The sequence below is a fragment of the Sciurus vulgaris genome, assembly GCF_902686455.1.
Source record: "Sciurus vulgaris genome assembly, chromosome: 13".
Lineage (NCBI taxonomy): Eukaryota > Metazoa > Chordata > Mammalia > Rodentia > Sciuridae > Sciurus > Sciurus vulgaris.
The window spans coordinates 53,997,963-54,011,365 of NC_136474.1; the positions used below are offsets into that span (position 1 = coordinate 53,997,963).

Sequence of the window (13,403 nt, forward strand, 5' to 3'; positions counted from 1 at the left end):
TTTTTGGTCAGATATTTTGGTCACAGAAACAAAAAACTGACTCACAAAGTGGAAGATGTGAAATTAATGAGGAATGAATATATTTGACAATAAAAAGTACAAAGAGATAGTGCCTAGGTACTTCACACACACTATTTGGCTAGTAACAAATGTATTGTATTAGGGTTCTCTAGAGGAACAGAACCAACCAACCAACAACACACGCACACACACACACACACACACACACACACATAATTATAAAAATGGGATTTATTAATTGACTTATATAACCAGAAGCTAAATAGTAGCTAAATAGTCCCACAGTGGTCATCTGCAGGATGGAGAGCTGGAGGAACCAGTAGGTGCACAAGATGCTGAAGCCTCAGAACAAGAGGAATCAACCATGCTACTCCAGCCTGGAACTGAAGGCTTCTGGAAACTCCCTGGAGAATCCTGGTAGAGTCCACTTTGGAAGAGTGGAAGAGCTAGAATCTGATATCCTCAGGCAATCACAGCAGCAATCAAGAACTCATTCAAGAAGAATCAAGCTTTCATCTGCTGCTGTTTCCTTGTTCTTCCAATTTTTATTCCACCCAAGCCTCAAACTTATTGGATGGTGCTGCCCACACTTAGGGAGAGGCTTCACTACAGTTTGCTATCCCACATGCCAATCATTCCCAGACACACCCTTATTGACACACCCATAAGCCTCTTAATCTTAAACATCTCTTAATCCAGTCAAGTTGGCTATTCAGATTAACCATTACATATATAGACTTCTTTTATTATTTTCTATCTTCTTGAGTAAATCCCTATACCTCAAGAAAGTCCCATAGTATATGTATGTTATAGTATATTCTAAATATAAAATAGTTTATATAGAGAGGAACCTGGCAAAAAATATTTACCTGAAGTCTGAAACAACTTAATGGTGACCCTGAGGCTCTAAGTTTGAAAAATATTTCCATTACTTCCTTATGCCACACAAATACTGTTAGCTGGTGTTTGTCCAGACTCATCAAGCACATTGGGAAGAAGTTCACAATCTCATAAATCAAACATCTATATTTTAGGTCAGTTCTCAGTTGTAAGAATATTGTTCCCAACATTGAATCGAAACCTATCTTTGCATTACATTCCTACATTAGTGGTCCTCAATTATCGCTGTATCTCAGAACCATTCTGGGAGTTTTTAAAAACCATCACGTGATCAGGTTCATGGTTCAGTGATTTGGTATTCTTTTTTTGTTTGTTTGTTTGCTTTGTTTTTCTGGGGTTTTTTTTGTTTGTTTGTTTTTACATGAAAAATCTTGATATTTATTGTTATATTTCCATTTAAAATAGAAAATACAATAATCATACACATTTCTGTGGTACAGCATGGAATTTGATTTGTGTATATGATGCATAATGATCAAATCAGAGTAATTAGCATTTCCATCTCTTTAAAATTTATTTTTTCCTCATGTTGGAAAACTTCAAACTCCTCCCTTCTAGTCATTTATAAAAATATTATAAATTGTTGTGAACTATAGTAACTATACTATAATGAAGACAACTAGAACTATTTTCTGTCTAACTGTATTTTGGTATCTCTCTCTATCTGACCTTTCTCTACTCTTCCCCCCTTTCCTAGCCTCTAATGACAACCGTTCTATCAACTTTTTTAGCTTTTGCAAATAAGTGAGAACATAAGGTGTTTGTCTTTCTGTGCTGGGTTTATTTCATTTAACATAATGCACTCCCATTCCATCTGTGCTGCCACAAATAATAGTATTTCGTTCCTTCTTATAAATGAATAAAATTCTATTGTTTATATGTACTATATTTCAAAGAGTTTTTTGAAAGGCTCAGAGAAGAAAAGTTGGGATGCATGAAGGGTTATGTAGAAAGTGCCAAGAGTAGAGTTTTGAGGAAAGATAAGAAGTGCTTAAGCACAGATCAGGAACAATGGGAAGGAGTGACACCAAATTCTGCTCAGTTTCCTAGTAGATCCGCATGGTATAATGTCTCTCACTACCTTTTTAAAATTTTTGTTCTAATTAATTATAGATGACAGAATGTATTTTGACACATCATTCATAAATGGAGTATAACTTCTCCTTCTTCTGGTTGTACATGATGTAGAATTATATCAGTCATGTAATCATATATGCACATAGGCTAAAAATGTCTAATTCATTCTACTATTCTTCCTACCCCTATACCCCTTCCCCTCCCTTCATTCCCCTCTGTTTAATACAAAGTACCTTTATTCTTCCCTCTTTATAGTGAATTAGAATCTGCATATCATAGATCATCTGGGCTTTGGTTTTGGGGGATTGGCTTATTTCACATAGCATGATACTCTCCAGTTCCATCCATTTACCTGCAAATGCCATAATTTCATTCTTTTTAAGCCTGAGTAATAGTCCACTGTGTATATGTACCACATTTTCTTTATCCATTCATCTGTTGAAGGGCATCTAGGTTGGTTCCATAGTTGAGCTATTGTGAATTGAGCTGTTATAAACATTGATGTTGCCGAGTCACTGAAGTATGCTGATTTTAAGTCCTTTGGGTATATACCAAGTTGGATAGCTGAGTCAAATGGTGATTCCATTCCAAGTTTTCAGAGGACTCTCCATACTGCATTCCATAGTGGTTGCACCAATTTGCAGTCCTATCAGCAATGTATGAGTGTACATTTTTCTCCACATCCTTGACATTTATTGTTGCTTGTATTCTTGATAATTTCCATTCTGACTCAAGTAAGATGAAATCTCAGTGTAGTTTTAATTTGCATTTCTCTGTTATAGATCTTGAACATTTTTTCATGTTTGTTAATCAATTGTATTTCTTCTGTGAAGTATCTGTTCAGTTTGTTAGCCCATTTATTCATTGGGTTACTTGTATTTTTTGGTGTTAAGTTTTTTGAGTTCTTGATATTTCCTGGATACTAATGCTCTATCTGAAGTGCAGGTGGTAAAGATTTTCTCCCATTCTGTAGGCTCTCTCTTCATGTTCTTGATTGTTTCCTTTGCTTTGAAGAACTTAAATGATAGAAGAGAAGAAGAGAGACCCTGCACCTAATACAAGAAAAAGTAGGCCCAAATCTCCATCATGTTGGCTTTAACAAGACTCCTAAAGTGCAAGAAGTAAAATCAAGATCAGTAAATATGACGAAATCAAACTAAAAAGCTTCTTCAAAGCAAAGTGATTCGGTATTCTAGCTTCATGGCTGAGGCCTCTATGACAAGACAGATGAACAAGAGAAAAGGATGCAAATTTATTTAATATACATTTTACATAACATGAGAGCATTCAGAAATGAAGGCCCAATATGGAAACATGCTTAGATAGAAGGAAGTAGTTCTGGTATTCTGTAGCACGGTGGGGTGACTATAGTTCAAAAAACTATTATATATTTTACGAAGATTTAGAAACAAGGAGCTCAAAGGCTCCAAATGTGAAGTGATAAGGAAAGGGAAATGCTCATTACCCTGATTTGATGAGTGCATGTGTGTGTCAAATTAACACATTTTACCCCATTGATATGTACCAAAAATGCATGTTGATAAAAATAAAATAAAATAATTTTATGAGATTATAGGATGAAAAATAATACAGATGTCATACACTTGTTATATCAATTCAACAAAAATAGAAAGTTTACAGCTGTGTTGTTCTGCCTATCCTGTAAGAAATATTTATCTCAGATAACTATAGTTCTCAGATTAAGGCATTCAATCTTATTTCAAAGGGTTGACAATGTTTCCCTCCTCCCTCACCAAGGTCTTGCCTAATCACAGAATATGCCAGAAGGGCCTCCTGAAGCTGTTCTAGAATTTTGGGGAGTTTCCTTCCCTTCAAAGTGATAGAGAAGACATTATTTTGGATTTTCCACATAAAAGAATATAGCTTATACTCTGCAGTCCAAATGAGTAGATAACTTAAATGTATGTCATGGTGTATTCATTTTAAGAAATAAAACTCTATAAATAAACCCTATACCGGAGATACAAGACCCTCCAATGCTGTCCCAGGGAAAATGGGTTGTTTTCAATAAGAAATTGAAGGGATCATTGCTCTTCTGCTTCTTACCTCTGCTCTTTTCACTTCATACACAAATTCCCTCACAGAGTATCCTCTGTCTAAGGGAGGTTGGAGCACATTAAGTCATGGTCACTACGAGAACAGCCAAGACCGCTGCTGGTCTAGGTTTAAGAGTCATGTCCTTCCCTATCTTCAGTGGCTATGAGGCCACTTTGAGTTGAGCATTTTTTTAAAAGACTTTCCTCAGGCCTTACATGGGAGAAAACGTGAGTTTTGTAAAGTAAGTCAGTCATTACAAGGGGCTCTGTAAGCTAATGATCCATCAAGCAACATCTTTCTGGAACCAACTACTTCTTTCTGAGGGAATGGACAGACTGTTAACCTGGGCATAAGTAAAGTCCTTCGTTATCATTTTTACCATCTGGTAAAGCAACAGGGGCTTGCATATTGTATGTCCTCAATAAACAGTTGCAATTGTGAAAAGAACAAAGAAGGAAATGAAGAACCCATGAATAGGAAAACCTGTGTATCTTTTATGCTCACTTTGACGAAGAAGTAGTGAGCTGTGGAGAACTAGGATTGAAAACGATCGGTGCCATCACATGCCATCCATGGAGGGAACTTCATAGTGCTATTTGTTCAGATTCTTACCCTGTTCCTGTGTCTTCGGAGATAAAGACATTTTTTTTTTCCAGATATAAGATGGATACCTTCATAAGGATGCAGGGGTTGACTAATGACCTGCCTCTGAGGAAAGTCAGAGAATTTCTTTATGATTTGAATCAGGAGAGGACAGGTGAAGGTCAGAGGGACTTTACTAATTTTTCTATTTTTGAAAATGCAAATGTGCCATATTTGGGGGTCTGTGTTCTCTCTTCCAACAATTGGTATGTTCAGAAGCTTCTACCTGTGCTCCAATTATTCTCACAATAAGAGCACTAATGAGTTTTCAAGAATATATCAATACGCCAAGTCCTGCCCAAGACAAACTAAGTCAGAATTGGAAGAGCCAAAGCCCAGACTATTGATTCAGAATTTTCTAAAATCTCTGATCATTCTAATTTGCAACGTTTCGAGAACTACAACTCTAGAGTAATTTTAGTTGGTGTTTTTATCTCTACATGGTGAAAAAGCGCAATCTCTTTTATTTAAAGTAATTCCTTTGAAACCATTACAGAGACAAACTTACCCATAAATCTTATTAAATTCCAACATTGTTACATGTGACCTACAAAATACTGTAGTTCTTGTGATGTTCAACCATAAATTTCACTGGATTTTAATTAAGTTGGTTCATTATTTGCATGAACCTGTCCGTATTCCCTTGAAAAGCAGAGGGGTTCTGATTTCATACATTCTTACTTGCTCATAAATGAACCCTGTGTAAGAACCTGAGGGTACTTTTAGAATTGCATAGTATGGAGATTTAAGATGAAGCCAGGTACGTTTCCATAGCCCCTTCCCTTCCAGTCTTCACGAAGACCTCTCTACCAAATTGCCAAATTACCTCCCAGCACATGGGAGGCAAAACCAGCCTGAGTAATAAGCAAAAATTGGAGCTGGCAGGCTTCAGAGGAACACAACCAAATCTCAGGCTTGTGTTTATCCAATCGATAAATGCCACAGCTCTTGAATAACTGTTGTTTAAATTCATTTCTCTGTGGCAGAACAAAAGGAGTGTAATGAAAGCCACGCTGTTAGAGAACTCATTAGAGTCAGGAAGGAGAAAGCAGGCTTGAAGATAATCACTCTTAGGGAGACAACATCCAACCATCTTTTGGTTCACAATAATATCAGTAGGCAGTGTGGCGGTTAGGCAATGCCATTTGCTTTGTCTATAGAAAGATTACAGAAAGGAGAATAATCAATAGACTCATGGTAGAAAATCTCCCTGGTTTGTGCAATCCTTTCGCTGAAGCTTTTGTCCCTAATTCGTTTTTTGGTAATATGAATCTCCTCAGTGCCTTTTAGTGTTAGCATTTGAGGAGCAGTTACCCAAGCAGAAAGGCCATAGATCAAGCCTATTGTCTGCTGGCAAAGGCTCCATTGAAGCCTAATGAACGTAGGAATCCAGCAAAACAAAGAATCCTTAGTGCCTTGCACAAATGAATCCTACATCAGAGAAGGCCGAGGGAGTCCTTTTGATTATCTGAAAAGGTAGTGATTAGAAGGTGAACCTATTCTGAACCAAAAATGTGAAGAAAAAAAAAAAGGATTAAAAGGAAAGAAAGAAAGAAAAAAGAAGCAGAGAATGAAAAGATGTAAGAACAAAAGAAAAATAAAAAAGAAGCTTCTTCACCTGCCATGCCTCCCCAAGGATCTTTTAGCAAAAATGTAAAAGACAACTTAGAACCTCATGCATAGAGGTCCTTTGACCTCACGGATGCATAAATTTGCTAACCCTGGTCTCTAAGAGAGAGACAGGATGCATTTGTCTTTCAACCTTTTTTTTAGGAAAGAAATATTTGTGGGAAGTAAGAGGAGGAAGGAAATGTTCATTTCGTTGTACAGTGGCTATCTTTTAGGGAATATACATTCTAAAAATCATTGGATCTTTTCTCTAAAACCTTAAATATTCATTTTTAAGTTGAATTTGTGATATCTGCTTGGGCTTTGACATGATGTTTCTACTGTAATAATTATTTTAAAACATAAAGAATGACTTTTTCATGTGCCTTCATTGTTCTGTTTGTGTGATTTTATTTTTAATGACTCAAGTAGTTGTATTTATGTAAATATTAGTAAGTTTCATTATGTTTCATTATTTTTCAAGGCTCAACAAGTAGCAGTTTAATATTTACGCATCATCAGCTGTATGCCACTTTTTCAATGTCCCTTTTTTAATTAATAAAATATAAAAAATATATACATTGTATGACTCCTATCCTTTACCCAGGAGTACTAATGAATGCAGTGCCTGGGAGAAGCAGTGACCTCTTTAGAAAGTCGAACATACCAGAGAGCTGTCCCACATGGATCAATCCAGCTGCCACCCATCCTTGAGATTGGTGGTGGTTCTGAGGAGCTGCTGGCCAGACATTTCAACTCACAAACTTCCCAACTTTCAAAGCTGCATTGTTTGCACTTCCGCTGTGGGTCTTGAAGTTCTGCTTCTTCTTGCTTATTGGGTTTACACTGTGTGAACCAGGGCGGCCGAAGGAAATTGCTGCTGTTCTCATTATTGCTTGTCTGGATTTGGGCTCCTCGCTAAAGTATTTGGTTTGTTGACTTCAGCACTGGAATTCATTTCTTTCTGCTCTCTCCAATTATTGCTGCTTCCTTCTGTTTATTCAGCTCCCAGGGACTCAAAGACATGCCCATGTAATTAATTGTCTCATTGTCCTTATCTAAAAAAGAAGATGATTCTGTGAATATCAAGAAGAGTCAAGCAATGTTCATTAGGCTTTGTATTTATTCTTCTTTTTGGTCAATCCCATCAATGTTTTAATACTAAACAAATCCCTGAGCACTAAGGGTAGAGCTCATAGACAGACTAGCCATTTACTAGTCAAAGTATCATTTCCCTACCAAGGCAAATCATCTCAGGGGACAATAGACATTTACCTAGAAGCCTCTGGGGAGAACATCAGTTATTCACTTTCCTGCATGTGACATTTTTCCTTATTACCCCTCAAAAGTGAGTCATAATCACATTAGACTATGAGTCCAATTTTAGCAATGTTTTTTCTCTTTGCTTCACTGTTACTACAGGTTAAATTTTAAGTATTGTGCATGAAGGGATTGTCAGTATTTGCCTTCCAATTAACTGATAAAGCCCCTTGGAATTTCACTAGGACATGTGAGAGGCCTTAGAGGGAAAAACCATCTTTGGATGTCTAGTTTAATACGATTGTACTGTGACAGTTGGGATTACCTTGTGTTCCAGTACAACTCCAACCGAGAAATATTTGTCACATTTAATTGTCAATTTGGTGTTGTAATTATGAATTAAGTATATTTACTCCAGTCAAGCATTAAGGTAAGTAAAACTAGCTTTTTGCCTCATAATAATTAGGGGAAAGCATGGTGGATACTTCATTATCTACCTATGGGGAGTTTGTCTGCAACCATGCAAACCTGACAGCCTTTTGGGAATGGCATCTTTAAGTTTTATGTGTGTGATCAGTGTCAAAGTGTGGACCGCCACTTGGGATTCATCAAAGCAGGACACCGCTGGCCTTTTTTCTGCTGAAGAAACAGAGCTTGATCTTGTTCCTAATAGCATCTGTATAGGATTACCTAATATCTTTAAATGCTCCTCTTTGGGCCTGAAATCTTTTGCATAATCCTATATAATTCTTATCTCCTATGGGTGCCATTCTTGCTTAGAAAGACACAGTGTCTGCTTGACTGGCGATTTATACCTGAGAATTGTGAATTCTTCCTTGTAAAAGTTTAGATTTTTCCCTTTTTTTATCCCCAGCATTTATACTGAGTGTTAGAGAAAAAGGAGAGAAGGGAAAATGATGACATGCATTTTTTTCCCATTGTCCTTCTATCATCTCTTCTTTCTATTTTTACAATTATATCTTTTCTCCTGAGAAAAGGGGAAATGCCTTCTTTGCATGACTGCGAGTGGCTGTGTAGAGTCAGGCTACAATTAAAAAGAAAAAAAATTAGCTTTTGGAGATTGGGTGAAAGTTCCTACAGAGCACCACATTTTTTTCTGTCCCAAGATAAAAATACATTTTCTTTATCTCTGTGAGTGAGTGAATGGGGTTGAGGTTCTTACTCATGGATGAACTCTTACCTCAAAAAAAACTTTCAAGTAGTAGAATCAGGAAGAGTCCCATGTTTTTGTAGCTATTACTACTGATGTGGTAAATAAAAGGAGATAATGACACATATGGGAAATTAAGTCATTATGCTTTTATTTCTGATTATTATCCAAAAATATTACAACATTAAGAAAAGATGATGGGATATTTAGTGCTTCAAAATAATACCTAACAAAAAGACCAAGTTTAAAAGAAACGGATAAATATTGAGATCCAGAAATATGGAGAAGACAGCAGAAAGCATCTCCTCTCCTGCTCCCTATTGATTCCATGTCCACACATAAATACATCCATACCAGTCACTAATCCTTATAATGATCCTCGGATTTGCTTTGCTGAAGGTACTTAAAGTAAAAATGCTGTTGAAAGGTAACACCTGCATCAACAGCCCTGCATCAACTCAATCTTATAGTATCTGGTAAATAGGATTCCAAGCCCATGAAGTAGAACTCTACTACTCTAACTTGACCTAGTCATCAACAAAATGATTTGAAAGATCTGCAATCTAAGGAGCTAGGAGTCATTCAAATGCTGCTCAGGTGAAGTAGGAAAATTCAGAGCCCTGAGTGAGTGGTGAAGGGGACAGGGACAGGATGAAAAGGAAAGGGCTGAGGGAGCTAAATGAGATCAAAAGGGACACTGAATTAGGTAAACCTGGTGCCAGGAACCTCTGGGTATCTCAGAATAAAAATCAATAGACCATGGGCAAAATATGCTACCATCTTCCCACACATTTATGAGACCTCTTAAATGACTCAGCTAAGATATAAATCTTTATTTCTGCAAAAATGCACTGTTAAGAAAATACCACTATATATCATCTAGTGATCTGTTAGAACTGAGAATTAATCAGTGGGAAACAATCACCTCTGAAAGTCTTTGCTGCTGACTAAATAAATGTAAGATAAAATTAGTACAAATGGGTAACAAGAAATGATTTCCATATTTTACTGACAAGTAATGTTAGGAATCATTATCCTAATGGTTTATGAACTTCTTGTATTACCAAGTGACATTATGGAGTAATATTATGATCTGGAGCAGAATTTTTCATCCCTACATGACAAAGCAAGGCAGTTCTGTAGAGTTTCTAGCATGTGTATATATACTTAAAACCGGTGAGAATCAGACTTTTATTTTTCAAAAATCATTGTTTTCTTGATAGAACAGAATAAAGAGAACTCGGTGCTTATTCTTGACAAACTTTATACAGTTGGAATCTCTGGGAAACCATTGTCATTACCACAAATTCTTTTTGATTCCCAGTTAGTTACTTTAAGGGGAGAAATATGTCTCTGTACCTAAAAGCATGATCTGTAACTGACACTCAGCATGATAGTACGATAGGAGGCTAGAGAGGGCAGGAGTTCTTTATCCAGGATCCCCCTTCTTTAACGCCTGCACATAGTTCCTAGGTTGTAGACGTGAAGGTCATCAAATGGTTTAGAGCTTGTCCAGCCAATTGTCTGAGGGAAAAGTGTGTTGGTGAGACAGACAGCAGAGAAGAGGAAGAAGATGGGATGAAATGTGTCATTTTTGTCTTTCTTTCCCCTTAACAGCACAACTTCTACCTAACTCTTGAGGGGAGCCTGAGCTTTTTGAACCTTAGTCTCCTCTGGAATCTGGGACTGAGCACACTCTGTTGGAGCTAAAACAAAAACAATAACAAATCTCAGGGTTGGAGGTGGATCAAAATGACTAACTTGCTGGTAAGAGCTTGGTCAGAGGTGATCAATGGTTCCCCAGGAGTGAGCAACTCCAGCCACACGATTTTCAGGGAGGAAGTACAGTTCTCCCTGGCCCGAGGAGCTATGCAAGAATGTGTTCTCAGCACCTGAGCCTGGGTGTGGGATGGTCTTACCAGTAGAGGAGACTTGGCACAGAGGCTTCCTCTAGTGTCTGCAAAGTGGAGGCAACTTGCAGTTCACAACTCCCACAGCCTAGACAATGCTCATAATTAGAGAACCATTTGGACTCCAAGTTTAAAAAAACAAAAAGTTAGAGGAAATGCACTAGCATGTGCATCTCAAGATAAAAAGAAAACCTACAAAGATTCAATGAAGGCATGTAAAATATCCCTGAATCTTAACAAACATAGTTTAAAGTGTTTTTAAAATTCAGTAGAGAAATAGAAAAAAAAAAAGCATTAACATGAAGACATAGAATAATTTAATTGATAAGCTCAATTTAACATAGGTTCTTAATAATCATTAATAGAACTCTATGTTTACATTTACCAATTAAACAGTACCAAAAAATCATATATTAGTCAACTAAGGGACCTAATCAATTTTTCATAATAGAGATTTTTCCCTCAGAACTTTTCTGTACCCAAAAATATTTGAAAATGCAACATTTTTAAATGATTCAAAACAGTAATTACTGAAAATTAATCAACAGTGTCATAATTAACACTTAGAATAAGTGAGAAGGACTCTACAAATGAAAATAGGACTTTATGTAAACATTATTAAATTGAACTTTTTTGACCCAACCTTTGGAAACAAAAGGCAAACAAAAAGTGGAGGTTAGAAAGACTGAGGTGAATCTGCTTCCTAAGTGCAGCAGCCTTGAGGCTCGCTATCCTAGGGAACAAAAGTGAAGCCACACAAGGCCATCGAGCCTGAGGAGCTCTGTTCTCCAGCAGCAGCATCAGATACCTACATATTGGTGCTTTGTGTCCTTTATTATTTATTAATGTGTCCAACTTGAAATTTAGCATTAGCCATATATAATAATATGCTTGGTGTGTGTGTGTGTGTGTGTGTGTGTGTGTGTGTGTGTATGTGTACTGCATGCATGAGCTTGCACACACACTCTGGCATACCTCAATGGTCTTTCTGGAAGCCAAGATATTTGAAACCAGGCTACAGACAAAGTACTGAACCTAGAGGGTAGTTTTAAATATTTGGGATCCACTTGGCTATGAGGACAGAGTAGCCCCTTTGAAAAGAATCACTAGTACAATTCAACAATCATACTTCCTTACTTGAAAACATTTACTTCCTAGGCCCCCCAAATCTTAATATTTGTACTGTGTTTACTGAGGGATCTGTGAATTTCTAAAGTGAGGCAAGAATCTTCACGGAGAGTTATTTTGCTCTATTCTTTGAGTTTTCATTTGTTTTGAGTTCTTGAGGTGGCTGCCTTTCTTTTCGCTTTCTTTCTTCTCATTACTTTTGGTCATCATTTAAAACACCGTGTCTGTGACAAGTTGCTTGCTTTAAGAAAGCACCAAAACATGGTCTTCACAGAAATGATTCTTTTGTTGTCTCTACGAAATCTTCTAATTTAGTCACCTGCCTCCTCTCATATGGATTACACAGGAGAGCACTGTCCTACCAGGTATTCCACCTAAAGGCTGAGATTGCAAGCAAAATCCCGAGTAGCTGGACACCAGGAGCTTCCCTCTACACTGCAGTAAGAATAACTACGAATTAATAGGCAAAACTATCTTGAAAGCAATTCTTTTCTTTGTTCCAGTGAACCTCCAGATTAATAAATAAGGTACATTCATTCTCCTGAAAAATGCATAACAATGAAAACTCTTTCCAGAATTATGTAAATAGTTTCCCAGTGTTCAGTCCACTGTGCATTGTCCTTATATTCTCAAGGGTTTGTATAGATTGAAAAAGAAAAATGTTTCACTCACATGCTCTCAGGATCTTATTTGGTCAAAATCTTCATTTGCACCATCATCGTGTGGCTGTTGGTATTACAACCAGTGGTCCCAGTTGGCTTTGATTCAAACTGTCAGAAAAACATGAGTGATTTCCACATAAAAGTTTACAAGAAATTCAGGCATTAGTTAAAGGTATTAGTTAAAGCTGTGCTAGTTAAGATGTTGTAATACACTCCAAAATATATAGTAGTTCAACCACAATGGACACTTATTTCTTGTTTATGGGAAGTCCAAACAGAGCATTCTTAGTCAGTACCTCTTTTCTAATTGATGATCCATAGGAAACCAGTTGTCTTCCAAACGTTGTTCTGCCATATTTAACAGGAAGCTTCCAAGGCTGCTTGGGGAATGATCCCTTTTCCAGTCAATCAGAAAGAGTAAAACCATAGCAGCTCTCTATGGCAGCAATGGGCTGTACTGAAAGGTGGTACACATTACTGGCTGCCTTTTTATTTGCTTGAAATCAGTCACATGACCATGGAATGTGCCCCAGAAGAAAAAGAAATAAGTTTGGTAGATATCCAGCAGACTCTCCCTCTACCATAGTCTTCCAAATTCATTTTTGGTTTACCATTTTCTTCAGAGCTGGGAATACTCCTAAAAATCAATGCAATCTGCCACTAACCGGAAATGTATCCCCTAGATAAGACCATCACATGTAAATTACCAATGCAATTATATTCTGTATTAAATGATCTATTTTGAAATTTTTTTTTCACATATCAGTATCCTTCTCATAAGGTTTTGTCTTTTTCCCTTTCTGTCTAAAGATTTGATTTTAATCTTTTTCTGCGGCACGGTTCATCTCCAAAAGTGCACTAAACATAGAGCTCATTCAGCTAAGCTAGCCAGGAAACAGGATAAGCTCACTGCAATTTCTCCCTTAGCTAAGGGCTTTATATCACCAAATGTTCCATAGCCTCTGC

General features: G+C 37.0%; 1 long non-coding RNA gene across 1 annotated transcript; it reads right to left on the minus strand.

Moving 5' to 3' along the window:
* Positions 1 to 264: 264 nt before the first annotated feature.
* LOC306643405 lies at positions 265 to 12,864 on the minus strand. The gene is made up of 3 exons (XR_013758932.1): positions 12,448 to 12,864; positions 6,974 to 7,364; positions 265 to 3,105 (listed from the first exon to the last, which is right to left on the minus strand). It is a non-coding gene; the product is annotated as an uncharacterized lncRNA (long non-coding RNA).
* Positions 12,865 to 13,403: the final 539 nt, after the last annotated feature.